This window comes from Maylandia zebra, unplaced genomic scaffold (assembly GCF_041146795.1).
Source record: "Maylandia zebra isolate NMK-2024a unplaced genomic scaffold, Mzebra_GT3a scaffold25, whole genome shotgun sequence".
Lineage (NCBI taxonomy): Eukaryota > Metazoa > Chordata > Actinopteri > Cichliformes > Cichlidae > Maylandia > Maylandia zebra.
Window position 1 is genome coordinate 240,644 of NW_027490055.1, and position 12,853 is coordinate 253,496.

General features: G+C 42.8%; 1 long non-coding RNA gene across 1 annotated transcript; it reads left to right on the top strand.

The window, feature by feature from the left end:
- The first annotated feature begins 1,159 nt into the window (after positions 1–1,159).
- Positions 1,160–2,282, top strand: LOC143416154 (uncharacterized). The gene is made up of 2 exons (XR_013096528.1): positions 1,160–1,331; positions 1,480–2,282. It is a non-coding gene; the product is annotated as an uncharacterized LOC143416154 (long non-coding RNA).
- The last annotated feature ends 10,571 nt before the right edge of the window (positions 2,283–12,853 follow it).

Consider the following 12,853-nt stretch of genomic DNA (forward strand, 5'->3'; position numbering starts at 1 on the left):
GCCACTTACCATTTACATGCACTTATGGACACACTTATGTTCGAAAATTGTGTTTGTTATTGAAAAATCTGTCCAGTAACAGAACACCACTCTGCCTCAAATCAGGCAGGCTGTTCATTCCAATCACTTCCCTCCAGGATCTTGCCACTGTTGCAAATATGACGTCTCCCAGTAGGACACCTGAGTCCCAAGGTGAATAATCCACAAATACCTCACCCAGGGACTCCAAGAAGATTGGGTACTCTGAATTATCATTGGACACTTAAGTGCAGATGACAATCAGGACCTGTTCCCCAACCTGAAAGCACAAGGAACTTCTTCCTACTTGTCCACCAGGAAAAAATGTACAGACAGAAACCTGAGGTGATACCAAGATACCCACTCCAGCCTGCCACCTCTCACTTAGGGCAACTCCAGACTGGGACAAAATCCAGCCCCTCTCTAGCAGTCTGGTTCTAGAACCCAAGCTGTGCATTAAGGTGAGCCCAAATATATCTAGCTGGTACCACTCAACCTCACGCACTAACTCAGGCTCTTACCCTGCCAGAGAGGTGACATTCCATGTCCCATTTGCTAAGTCATAGTAATCGGCTACCCTTATCCCATGTGGAGTGAACTGTTCCTTTGATTTCATACTCATATGGGGTCTTTTGTCTCGCTATTTGTCTGGTCCCTCAACCAGGACCAATTTGCCATGGGAGACCCTTGCTCCCTGGTACAACATAGCGCCTAGGATACCTGGGACACACAAAACCCTCCACCGTGATAAGGTAGAAATTCAGGGAGGAGAACACATGTTTTTTCTCTTTTACCTTTCATTTAGTTTTGGCAATGAATTCATTATGTAAATCTCTAAACTATGAAAAATAAACAGCATGTCACACAGTTTGTGTTTCCATTCTGCTGTTATCGTTGTGTGCTGTACTGCATGGGGATGCTGCACTCACTCAGAGGTCAGAGGTCATGTACAGTAACCACACTGACACCAAGAGGAGAAAAACAGCTGGCAGCAAAAGCAGGGAGGTGTCCATTTCAGCTTAACAGAAGAGGAATATAAAGATAGTGAAGGTCACAGTTTGAATCGGTCATATTTCATTCAATATAGTCGTGTACTGACAGATCCAGGATCAGTCCAAATCATCATCAGTAACGTATGGATTGAAGTATATTTGTGAAAATGTTGGACTGTTCCTTTATCAGTGTCTAACAGTATGTGTATGAGAGCCATGTAATGTCCATGTGTGCATGCTGACTGTGCTGCTCTGACCCCCCTCCTCCTTTCAGGGTGGAGCCTGCTGGAGTCCGATGGTTGAGACCAGGTCTGAGGAAGTGTAAGTGTGTTTTTAATGGGATTCATGAAAACAAAGCAGCACACATTCAACCATCTTCATCATGTCAGGAGTCATCATCAAAGTGTCAATCAATGAACAGATGATGGATCAATAACTGCAGCTGGATTGTGTTTGTTCTCTCCATCAGATTCCTGTCAACTCACAATCAACACAAACACCATAGGCAGAAAACTTAAAATGTCCAACAACAACAGGAAGGTGACACGTGAAGGATATCAGTCATATCCTGATCATCCAGACAGATTTAATATCTATTCTCAGCTGCTGTGTAGAAATGGTCTGACTGGTCGCTGTTACTGGGAGGTCGAGTGGAGAGGAGACGTTTATATATCAGTGAGTTACAGAAGCATCAGAAGGAAAGGACGCAGTGATGAGTGTGAGTTTGGAGAGAACAATCATTCCTGGAGTCTGTACTGCACTGAGGATGGTCCTGTTCGTGTCTGGCACAATAAGAGATCAACATCCTCCTCCTCCTCCTCCTCCTCCTCTGTCTCTAACAGAGTAGCAGTGTATGTGGACTGTCCTGCTGGCACTCTGTCCTTCTACAGAGTCTCCTCTGACACTCTGATCCACCTCCACTGAGTGGAGTGTAAAGAGTGTCTCCTGTTAGAGAAACACTCAGACTGTTGAGCAGATAGTTCAGTCTGTACATGTCTGTCTCTTTCACTCACAAACACGTTTTCAGATTCATAGATTCAATCAGTTGATGTTTGAAACTGTTCTAAATGATTCCTTGTAAACTTCTTCCTCTTCAGTCCTTTAAAGATGGAAGCTCCCATTATTCCAGGATCCCCATGTTGTTTTTCTGTCTTTTTCCAGTCAAAGCTTCACATTGAATCTCAGTGTGTTGTGTTTCTCTGAAGCTCAGTTCACAACCAGCTCCTCTGCATTTTCAACAAGTCTGAGCTCATTAAAATGAATCCAAATGTTTGATTTCTCTTTCCTAATGGGATGTTTCCAAACTTTCCACATGCTCTTACTGTTTCACTCATTGTTGGAAGCTCATCATTTGAAAATGTTTCAGCCATAGAAGCTGAAAATACTGTCTCGATAGTTTTGAATGTAGTTCTAACCAGTGTGCTGGGTTTTTAAAAATCCGTGGCTGCTGCCTGATGTTGGGCCCACAGAGGAAGACGGCTCACTCGCTCTTCTTCACTTCCTCCTTAAACATGTGGAAGGAGAGCAAAGTGCTGCCAGACTCTTATTTCTGACAGGAACAGAAGAAACCACAGCAAACTGGTCCAGTTCTTCATCTTCATCACAATCTATTTATTTCTGATGGTGTCTTCAGTCTGAGGTTTGAAGTTTCCATGTCTGTGTGATGTGTGGTGTGAAGGCTGCTGGTTAAACTGGGACTCACTGTTTAAAGCACTGAGTGCTCATAGAGAGATGCTCCATGAGTCCCAGTACAGACTACAAACATGGTGGAAACTTAGCTTTGATATCCACACACTCTGCACGTCTGTGAGTAACTGTGATGAAGATGTGCAGAGATCTGTGTCCAAACAGGAGAAAGACTGTAAAGACTCTGTGCTTCTAACAGCCTCTGTTAACATATGTGAGGCTGTTTGTTGTTGTTGCCATGGAGCTTTGCACTGTTTGGGTCAGCAGGTCATGTGATCAGGTTTGTTCTGCTGGACGATGGTTCAGTGTCGGGTTTGTTTGCATTCATCAATAAATATCTAAATCAATCAAAGACTCCATGTTTGTTCTTTCATCATGTGACCTCTGCTCATCCATCTCTGTGTGTATCAGGATACATTTAGTTCATAACACACAGAAAAATCAGAGTTATTACCTGTAATAAATGTGAAAGATTCCTGCAGTGATAACCAGGCAGGACTGAAACACATCCAAGCTGTCACCACGGTAACAGCACCGTCCATCCACAGGTGAGGGGAGGAGCAAAAAGAGGGACTTTGACCATTTTATACTAAAAACACTCAACTAATGTTTCTAATATGAAACAAATAAGCCCACATTAATGTGAGCGTTTATTAAATAATAATAATGATGATTTCCTCCTGATCTCATTTCCACAGCAGAGAAAACTGTGGTGTATATTGAGGTGGAGGGTGTGGTCTGTGGCTCAGGTGTAGAGTGAGGGTGGGGTGCACCACAGCAGCATGCTGGGACTGCTGAGGGTGGAGGAGGGAGTGATGATGACATCAGAGCTGCAGCACAGAGACCAGTGAACACACAGTCTGTTCATCTTTGCATAGATACAATATACAGCACAATATTGAATGACAGACACGCTGTGGGAGCTTCCACAGATACACTGACGTCAGCATCCAGAGTCCTCCTGCTGCTCCCCCCTCAGAGCCCCGTGATCAGCACCAACACATTCAGTTAGATGACAGAGTCCAGCTGCAGCTAGAATCAGCTCCCCTCTGTGAACAACAGCACAGCGTCAGTGTTTCACACTCAGTGAAAGGAGGAAACAGCAGAAGAACACCATGTGTGCTACGTTTCCCAGGACACACTACAAACTGCACAAATACAGAGCAGCACGTGGAAGGACCTGGAGCTGCATTTACAGAGCTGCAGACAGCGTGATGTCCTGTATGGACAGGTGGAAGGAACCAAGTCCTCAGCTGGAACACTCGTGTTTGTCCACAGACAGGAAACACAGCAGGAAACTTCCTCACAGAAGTGCAGCTCATGGATAACACACTTCCTGTCAGTCAGAATGAGGCTGCAGCCAAACACAGAAAGGTGTTTTTGTCCAGATGAGCCCAGAGAAGAAACACGAGTGTTCACAGACATCAGAAGCTCAGAGAGGTGAAACATGAGGTTGGAGTCCTCGTCAGCATCCAGAAGAGCTGCTGTGAAACCCTGAGTACTCATGACAGACTCTGATGGCACAAACACATCATGATTCAAACAGAAAGACAAACATGGAGCTCCTGATCCTCCTGCATGAGAACAAGCTGACATGAGCGCTGTGTCTGAGAGTGTCTCCCTGTCACAGTGACAATAACACAGCTGCTGCTCACAGTCATTAAACTGACCTGAGGTCAGCTGTGCTCCTTACATATGAACCATGTGACCTCACATCAGTGCTGTGGATGACTGTAGTCATAGAAGAGTAGAGCTGTAGCAGGTGGTGTGAGGAGGAGGAGGAGGTGGTGTATTCTAGTTAACGCAGTACTGAAACACTCCAGCAGAGGGCGCTGTTAAGTCCTTATTTTTATCTTTTCACGACTGGACTATTGCAATTCCCTGTTTACTTATCTAAACAAAGGTTCTTTGGAGCGTCTGCAGATCGTTCAGAATGCTGCAGCAAGACTGTTGACGAAAGCTTCTAAATATTCACATATAACACCGTTGCTTATGCAGTTACATTGGCTTCCTGTCGAATTTAGAGTCCATTTTAAGATTTTGGTTTTAACTTTTAAGGCTCTTCAACAACAAGCACCACCATATATTATTGAACTTTTACAGCCCTATGCCCCTAGTAGGTCTCTGAGGTCGAGTAGTCAGGGCCTACTTGTCATTCAGTATATGAGACTGAAAACTAGGGGTGATAGAGCTTTTGCTACTGTGGCCGCCAGACTGTGGAATTCCCTTCCTCAGGACTTACGATCCGCTGATTCATTGATTACTTTTAAAAAACAGCTAAAAACACATCTTTTTAAAATTGCTTTTTGCTAACTTTGTTTGTATTTTGTCTTTTTAATCTGTTATATCTTGTTAAGCACTTTGTGATTTCTATCTAGAAATGTGCTATATAAATAAAATTTTACTTACTTACTTACTTACTTACTTATTGTAACACAGTTACTGTGTGCAGTTATACTTCATACATAATCTGCACTTATTTCCATCAGACATGCTGTCAGTAAATGATTGGTTTCTATACATTTCTAAACACAAAACCTCTTCAAACTTCTAACATGCACATTTACACAACTAAATGGCAATATTGATGAAAAGAAACACATTCAACAAATCCATTTAAACCTTAAAACAAACAAAAGGAAGCATCTCTATGGACAAACAAACCCCTCCACTTGGTTTGACCTGCTGATGTCATGTGTGACATCAGCAGGACTTTAAAATGAAGAAATGCCGGGCGGGCGTTTCCCCACACCTGACCCTCATGAAGACTGAAAAGACAAACAAAGTAAGTATGAACGAATGACTTAATCTGTAACATAATAAAATGTAAAGAAACATGTAACTGAGTATTCAGCTTCATTTGCAGAATGTTTGATTTGCCAGCAACTGAATGCTTCCACACACAAACCCGGCATAGTGAGTGAAGCAATGTTACTTAACAAATAGCAAATCATAGCAAATACATAGAAACAGAATAAAGTGTTTAATATGCAAAAGAAGAAGAAGAAGTAAACACATATGGGACAAATGGAGACCATTGCAGCTCATCCACTTTGTCACACAGTAACAGTATAACTGGAACACATTTGCAATTTAGATCCAATATTTCTGAGAGAAATAAAAATTGATAGAGATATATGCATGTGTTATTATATTTATGTATCCCAGATAATTGTTTTTCATCTAGTCATGGGACACCCACCCCTTCCTCCCAAGTTAACTGCAGCCAAAGCGAGCTAGTGGGGGTATTTAGACACTCGCAACCAGTGGGGTAAAAAGAGCAACCAAGAAAGTGGCAGCCTGCACGGCCACAGATGTGCTGGAAGAGCTAGAAGCTCTACCCATGGAGAAACTCTTGGAGAACCTTGCTAAGCCTAACAGGGGACAGGTACTTCTGCCCAACCTGGCAGCCACAAAGTGAACTCATTTAGGTAAAGATAACCACATGCACCTAACCAGCCTGCACCAGCCTGACATTTCTTCCTCCTAAGTAAAAACGAATGGATGGATTGAACTTAGAGTCTCAGCTCAGTTTTCTATTTTGACCACCTACACCCCAAGATACTCTTTTAAAAAGTGTTGTTTTCAGATCCCTTTGAAGTTCATAAAGGGCCTGTTCATTTTCATTCAGATGTTTTATTACATAAATGTTACTGTTTTCTTTTGATTTATGCTCCCACTACACTGCACCTCTACAAACAACAATGCCACGGACTGTCAGCTGCTTTTACATGCTGTGAACATGAGTAGGTTTGATCAGAGTTTCAATTATCAAAGAAAAGACAAACTGAGCAAAAAGAAGGAAAAAAAAGACCAACTTCTTCCCAACTGACAAGAAAAATACTCGTCATGTTTTCATAATAAAGGCTCAGGCTCCCCATTTATGACAGCTTGGACCAATAATGTATGTTACATTGATGCTACTGTAGAGACAGTGTCAACATCTCTATTTAAATATAATTAATATACAAAACACAATAAAAGTTATACATGAATTATTCATTATTTTTCACTATTGATAAAATTCATGTATACTAATCAAGGTTATACATGAGTAACGACATTATTAATAATGATTAATAATAATAATTCTAATGCCAACATGATGACTGTTCATAGCTCCTGCTTTGAAATACTGAACTTAAACATTGACCTGATGAAAGATCACAATTCACAGTGGCCCACTGTCAGAATCATTCTGAATATAAACTCATCGAGTTAATCTGAACCTTTCTCAAATGTGCTGTGAATAAATGCTGCTGCAAGCCACTGTGGGAAAGCTGTCTTATTATCATGAAAACATCTGTGACACATTCACAGAGGACGAGGACACAAAGGGACGACACGCAGAGGCTGTGTTAAAGTCAAAAATCCAAATCTTTAGTCCTAAACAGGCAGTGGTTACAAACAGGAAGACGAGCAGTCCATTAAACAGTCTACAGGGTCAAACATACAGAGAATTCAAACAGCTATTAAAAACAAATAACTGGACACTGAAAAACTTCAGTGATGTGTGAGGCACCAAAGGGAAGCAGCTGAGTATATTCAATGAATTCTCTTCAAATACAAAGACAGAAACTCCTACAGGCAGCATGCAAACTGAGCAGGATACACAAAGATCAGAGATTACAAAATAAATCAGACAAGGATTTCAAACTTACTGAGAGCAAGGCCTCTGTTACAAATCTGTCTAATAGAAAAACATGCTGTACAGATACAATACGCTCAGTGTTCATGGTCATTTAAAAACTGGCTCTACCTGAACCACTTCAATATTTTATGAAGTCACTGAGTCGACCATTTCTACAGTTTGTTTCCTTCATTGCAGTTAGAGTGCGGCTGGTAAGGATGAAAACACACACAGAGCGTAAATTGTCTTTGTTAGTAACAAACGTCAGCAAAGAAAAGACAAAACACACAAACACTCTCATGATATTCATGAATCATTAGAAAGCATCCAAACATTCTGCTCGTGGACTTTTACAGTCTTATTTGCACTCGCTCATCTTCATAATCATCCTGATCAATACATGACAGGCGAGGCTTTGAGGTAGGCGGGGCTCTCTGCTGATGTCAGCATGAAAGGCAGGACCAGCGTCTGCCACATGTTGGTGAAACATCACAGTACACTGGCGTGGTTTCCTTTCCAGATGTTGGACGTTTGACACTTCAACGTTGAAACAGTGAACTAAATATCTGAAATCTTTCCTTCCTTAAAAGTTATAATCCTACTTAAGTTATAGTGCAAACGCTTAAGCAACAAATATACTTAATGCTAATTAATTAATATTTCCCTTTGATGTTGCAACTATGCGGTCACTTCTGTCTTTAAACAAAATAATATTTTCCAGTTACAGAAATCATAAAGTCCAAACTAAAGTGCTACTGTTGCTATATGCATTTTATATAAATCATGGATGATGGTCCTGACATGAAGGAAGAGAAAGTTACAGGTTGCATCCTTTGACTTTGTCTCCGTGCCTTTGGGTGATTTTCAGAAGGACAGATGTTTCTGTTCAATTCTTAAATCAATTTTTTCAAACACAAACACTATTTGAAAGCTTCTAGAGAGTAAAATATTAATGATAATTATAATAACAATAATAAAAACAAAAGCTCTCAGATCCATCAAACCAAGCAGCAGAAAGAACAATAACTGAAGAGAAAACTTTAACCTTGTAGACTTCATTATGTTCCAGCTGCTCTACAGACGCTGTGACCTCGAACTTAAGCAGGTCGTAAAGTATGTGCAGCTCAATAACTTCATAATCAGACCCTGTGGTATTTAGGCAGCAGAACAACTAAGAATAACAACTACAAATAATGTTTTTAGGTTTCTGTTGTACTGCAAGGTTCTGTACAGGAGAACCAAACCAAGAGCAAATATTACGTCTCATTTACACCTGAGCACGAAGAGCCATCAACATTTAGCAAATTGAATCATCTTTGTTTAGATGCAAGAAGAATCATATAGAAATGAAAAAGTAGAAATAGAAATCCAGAGCAAAGATATCCTCTAATTCAGCGTAGCACATGTGCAGCTGCTGCGATTCACGTAAGCATTCGGCTCGTCGCTGTTGCAGATTTTTCTCTCGCTGTTCTGGCTCACAGCGCTGCAAACACAGAAATAAATATCCCCAAAGGTGTGAAAGGGAGCTAATTAGTAAGAGTATTGTTACTCTCCGCAGGAGTAGTCCAGCAGTAGAAATCAGTCCAATAACAAGGTGTGTAACATCTAGCAGGGTGACAGAAAAACCCAGGGTAACTTCTAAGGACCTCAACGTCTCTCTCACATTGTGTTTTTTAAACATGCTTCCATTTGTCACTTCAGTCTTTACTCTGAAATACAGGAAGAGAAATCATGGCTGAAACAATTTCTCATGAAACCAGGGGTGTGGTCCAACAGTCAGTTTGGTGAGGAAGGTTCCTAACTGAGAGAAGTGACCCAGAAGTATCTGTGTAGCAGCCACAATGAATCCAGATCATGAGCTTTATTAACTGATCAAAGTCTCTTCTTTCATCTTCTGTATCATTCAGTTTGCATTGGTAATGCCCATTATTGTAATGCTTTTTTAAGACGAGCAAAACTTTATTTCACTTTGGGTTAGCTGGGATAAGTGATGGATGGAGGGAATTTTACTTCAGCCACAGAAATCCTAAACAGGAAGGAGGAGCAGAGTTACAGTGGATCACTATCCAGCAGGGAAACAAGGTTTATTTCAATTTCTTGGCCATGAGTGAGATTTACTGAGTGGGCAAATTAGGGAGACGACACCATCAGATCCCGAGCCCTCCATGTGTTAATCAAGAGACGGCTGCTGTGCTACATCCATAAATAATGAATAAATTAGGAGCTAAAGCTGAAAGGACAGTTTATTTGTACCATCTTCACGTGAACACATTCAAGAACATCACAGATGAAGAAACATCTGGGAAGAAACTCGGGGAAGTCAAGGGGAGGCGGCGTGTGTTTAATGGTGAACAACAACTGGTGCAACAGTGCGAACGTTGTTCCTCTCACACGCTCCTGCACACCAAATCTGGAACTACTGTCCATCATGTGTCGTCCTTTTTATCTACCTCGGGAATTTACATCGGTCATTGTAAGTGCCGTTTATATTCCACCACAAGCGGACACGGTCACCGCCTTATGCGAGCTGCATGAGGCATTCACACAGCACCAGACACAACACCGGGACGCTGCGCTTATTGTGACGGGGGACTTTAATAGCGCCAACCTCAAACGCGCAGCGCCGAACTTTTATCAACACATCACCTGCCCCACCAGAGGTGAAAGGTCACTGGACCACTGCTACACTACGGTCAAGGACGGCTACAAGCACAATCTCACCCTCCGTTTGGCAAATCTGATCACGCCGCCATCTTCCTCATGCCAAAATACAAACAAAGGCTGAAACAGGAAGTTCCGGTTCAGAGGAAGGTCGCGCGCTGGACGGATCAATCGGTGGCCGCGTTACAGGACGCACTCGATGACGCAGACTGGGGCATGTTCAGAAACAGCTCCGACGATGACGTCAACGTGTTTACGGAAGCGGTTGTGGGATTCATCGGGAAACTAGCGGATGATACCGTGGAGACAAAGACTATCACAACGTTTCCCAACCAGAAGCCGTGGGTGGATAAAACCATCCGCGATGCTCTGAGATCCCGCACCGCTGCCTACAACACGGGACTCATTACGGGGGACATGGACCCGTACAAAGCCGCGTCATATAACGTGCGGAGGGCGGTGAAAGAGGCGAAGCAGCGCTACGGGAGGAAACTAGAGTCACAACTCCAACAGAGTGACTCTAGGAGCCTGTGGCGGGGACTAAGGACAATAACGGACTATAAAGCACCAACAACCGGTATGACGAACGCGGCCGTGACTCTGGCAGACGAGCTGAACACTTTCTATGCTCGCTTCGAGGCTGCAGCTAAGGTCTCCAGCAATGCTAGTGTTAGCGGCGCTAACGGCTGCAGACAGGAAGATACTGCCAGCACCGGAAACGTGCTCGTCATCTCCGAGCATGAAGTAAGGAGAGCCTTCAAGAGAGTGAACACCAGGAAAGCAGCAGGACCAGACGGCATCCCAGGTCGTATCCTAAGAGACTGCGCATACCAGCTAGCTCCTGTGTTCACTGAGATATTCAACATCTCTTTATCTCAGTCGGTGATCCCCACATGCTTCAAAGAGTCCATCATTGTTCCTGTCCCGAAGAAACCCCACCCTGCTTCTCTCAATGACTATCGCCCTGTAGCCCTCACCTCAGTAGTGATGAAGTGCTTTGAACGCCTGGTCAGAGACTTTATCATTTCTTCACTACCAGACACACTGGACCCACTACAGTTCACTTACCGTCCAAATCGTTCCACAGACGATGCCATCTCTCATCTCCTCCACACATCACTCACTCACTTGGACACTAGAAGGGGGAATTATGTTAAAATGCTCTTCATAGACTACAGCTCTGCATTTAATACCATAATTCCCTCCACACTCACCACCAAGCTGGAGCATCTGGGACTCAGCTCATCTATGTGTCAGTGGATCTCCAACTTCCTAACTGGCAGACCGCAGGCAGTAAGGATGGGCGGACATGTCTCAGCCTCCACCACTCTCAGCACTGGAGCCCCCCAGGGGTGTGTTCTGAGCCCCCTGCTGTACTCTTTGTACACATATGACTGTGTGGCCACTACCAGCTCCACCACCATCATCAAGTTTGCTGACGACACCGTCGTGGTGGGCCTGATCTCTGATAACAACGAGACGGCCTACCTGAAGGAGATTAGGAATCTGGAGAACTGGTGCCAGAGGAACAACCTCCTTCTAAACGTCAGTAAGACAAAGGAGCTGATAGTGGACTTCAGCACTAAGCAGGAGAGGAACTACCAGACCCCCGTCATCAACGAGTGCCCAGTGGAGAGAGTGGACAGCTTCAAATACCTTGGAGTTCACATCACGCAGGACCTGTCATGGTCCTGTCACATCAACACCGTGGTGAAAAAGGCCCGACAGCGTCTCTACCACCTCAGACGCTTGAGAGACTTCCAACTGCCCTCCAAGGTGCTCAGGAACTTTTACTCGTGCACCATAGAGAGCATCCTGGCGGGAAACATCTTAACCTGGTTCGGGAACAGCACCATGCAGGACAGACGAGCTCTACAGAGGGTTGTGCGGTCAGCTGAGCGCACCATCCGCTCCGAGCTCCCTGACCTGCACTCAATCTACAGCAGGCGGTGCTGGACCAAGGCCAGGAAGATGGTGAAGGACCTCAGCCATCCCAACAACAGACTGTTCTCTCTGTTGAGGTCAGGAAAGCGATTCCGCTCCCTGAAGACCAACACAGAGAGACTGAGGAGGAGCTTCTTCCCGCAGGCGATACGGTCTCTCAATCACACCACCACACAGTACTGACCCACACATATGGTTCTTACACACACACTGGACTTTCTGGACTTTGGTTTTGCACAACACTGGTCACTATATTCTTCATTTCCAGTTAATACTTGTACAGCTGCTGTTATTGTGTATATATTTATTTATATTTAGATTTCTTCATACATTCTTATATAGTTCTATATTGTGTATTGTGTATTTTGTTGTACAGTTATTTTATTTTCAACTTTAATTTATATATTTATCTTTATCTTATTCTTCCCAGTTAAATTTACCCTTCATTCTAATTTGTGTTGTACAGTTATTTCATTTTTAACCTTAATTTATATTTTATTCCTTCCTAGTTAAATTTACCCTTTTTAATTTTTCATATTTATTTCCTATCTTATTCATAGCCTTTTCCTTTTTTGTTCTCTTTAGGTCACGAGCAGTTGTCCAAGCATTTCACTACATATCGTACTGTGTATGACTGTGTACGTGACAAATAAAATTTGAATTTATTTTATTTGAATTTATTTATTGAATTTATTTTTAACATTAAAAACTTCCACACTACATAAAGCAAGAAAAATAGTTTTTCTTTCAGGTGGTTTCAGAAAAACAGAAACATCAAACATCTCCAAGACTCTCTTTGAAAGAACTAAAAACCTTTGTTCTCATGGTCCAATCATGAGTGAACTCCCCGATGAAGCCTTGTGTGCTAAAACATGTCAGAGTTTTAAAGGTTAAACATGAGTTTCCAAAACGTTTTGCTGGA